The 2,421-nt window shown below is 36.6% G+C and overlaps 1 long non-coding RNA gene across 1 annotated transcript; it reads left to right on the forward strand.

Moving 5' to 3' along the window:
• The first annotated feature begins 1,449 nt into the window (after positions 1 to 1,449).
• Positions 1,450 to 2,210, forward strand: LOC103626733 (uncharacterized). The gene is made up of 2 exons (XR_553108.2): positions 1,450 to 1,759; positions 1,919 to 2,210. It is a non-coding gene; the product is annotated as an uncharacterized lncRNA (long non-coding RNA).
• Positions 2,211 to 2,421: the final 211 nt, after the last annotated feature.

Here is a 2,421-nt window from a genome sequence, read left to right on the forward strand (position 1 = left end):
TCTTGTTACGCAGGAACTTTTATCCAAGTACTCACTCCGCCCTAAATTAAATTTCGTTTTAGTTAATTAATAGATACAATTTTTGATACATATGTTTTATATGAGTCTAGGTTCATCCTTATCTATTTAAATATATGTTATTTAACTATATTTCATTTCTCTTGTTACATTGGCACACTCGCAGGCTGTTACAAAAGCCAAGCTAGGTTACGATCCTCTGGAGGTTAATCCAGAAGATATGGTTCGCTTTGCAATGGAGCAGCCACAGGTACCTGAAGTTTTCCTTTTTTTTCTTATCCTGAAGTGACATTATCTCCAATGGAGGTGGTCTAAATACATCTATGGGACACACAAAACTAAATATTACTCCTTGTCTGTGATTTTGTGTTTAGTTTTATGGATTGTACTCGTCTTAATTTGAAATATTTGCCTAAGTTCATTTTCACCCCATTGTTTCTTTTTCAGACAATGGCTTCGTATTCTGTATCAGACGCTGTTGCAACATACTATCTATACATGACTTATGTCCATCCTTTCATCTTTTCTCTTGCAACCATAATACCTATGTCACCTGATGAGGTACTGCGGAAAGGAAGTGGGACACTTTGTGAAATGCTGCTAATGGTTCAGGTATGTTTAGTGAATATTTTCTGCCATGTTTCAATAACATATGCATCTTGAAGCAATACCTTCATCTAGATCCAGGTGTTTTATATGAAACTCTCAAGTACTTGAGCTGTCAAATTGTGCTGAAGTAGACCTTTCTCCTTTTGCTCTTCTGTTTTTTTGATGTGAAATTGGCAATGGTTTTATTTTTTTGCCATGCTTTTCCTTCCTGCTCAAGTTCTAAGTATATCATCTGACTTTTTTTGTTATCTTAAGTTGCACCACAGACAGTTTATGTGTTACATAAAGCTTGTTTGCTTCTTAAGAGGATGTAAAATACTCATTTTCAGGAAAAAGTCATGTGGTTTTTTCCCACTCTTGCTTCATTGTTGTTCTTGGATTTGAGTCCATGTCAAGGGCTTGAACGCCCAATTTCCATAACTATGAATAGTGCATCTTTTCCAATCTACCTCTGATTACTCATGCTTGCTGAATTTAGTTTCTTTTAATGTATAGGCATTCAAGGCTGGAGGCACATAACTATGAATAGTGCATCTTCTAAAATCTCTCACTAAATCAGCTAGCTGTTCTCACTAAATCAGCCAGCTCTTCTACTTGTCCCATTGTCATCCAGGTACTTATTTGGGATGTATGTTCAGATCTTGTGATGCTGTTTAATTCTTGTGAGGCATAATGTGTCACAGGTGATTGTGGATGTGGTGATAGTGGAAGTGATCCACCACCCCTAGAATTTTCACTCACATCACCTGTACCCGCTGGAATACCCATTTGCTGACCAGGTACAGTAAACTGAAACGGTGTGATTGAAATATCTGTGTCTATTTCAGTCGACTGAAAACAACTGTCACTGTTCCAGTTCCATGCCACATCCTCTTCAAACTTCACATCTCTACTTATGTATAATCTCTCAGTTGTAGGATCAACCATTCTGTAACCCTTTGTGCCTGATTCATATCCTAGCAGAACTATTTTAGTAGACCTGTCTGACAGCTTGTCGACTCCAGGACCTACCTTCTTGACATGACCTATGCATCCAAAAGTTCTGAGATGACCCACTTGTGGTTTACTGCCATGCCATGCCTCATATGGAGTTTTCCCTTGCACACTTCTTGGCAATATTATATATGAGGAGGTACCTAGACCATCTAATCAGATTCGTACACTAATTAATGCTATTGGCTATGTTATTCCTTGGCCAATTACACATGTAAGTTTCTTTTTTATTTGAAATAGTACATGTGTCCCCATAACAACTTCAAATTGAGTTATTGATCTAACACATGCTTCATAGGTGAAGCAAGCTAGAAGCTCATCTTGTACCCGCAACAAGTTGGTACCTGCAGCACGTGGACAAAGCTAGATGGCATGGACAAAGCTAGATGGGAAGCCTAGTATAATTGCAAAGTGAATCAGTTAGATTCTAGTAGTTACTAAAATTTTTAAGTGATATTTGTATGATATTGCCACTTTGGCTTTGCTTCTTTGTGAACACAATTGGCAGTTACTGAACATGTTTGCTATCGAGTTAGTTAGCTTCTTGATATTTTGCCAAGGCCAAAAGCAATATTATTGAGGGTTTATAATTTGATTTTTTTAACATTCATCTCGATGCACATTTATATATATATAAATATATAAATGAAAACATCTTTTTTGGCACGTAATAAAGTGTTACAGTATAACGTGTCTATATTATTACAAACAAATATAGATGTATGTACAAAATCGTTTCTACAGGTCTTAATACACACTTTGACGTTACTATATAACGTATTGATATGCGTAGGCACACAA

This window comes from Zea mays, chromosome 5 (genome assembly GCF_902167145.1).
Source record: "Zea mays cultivar B73 chromosome 5, Zm-B73-REFERENCE-NAM-5.0, whole genome shotgun sequence".
NCBI lineage: Eukaryota > Viridiplantae > Streptophyta > Magnoliopsida > Poales > Poaceae > Zea > Zea mays.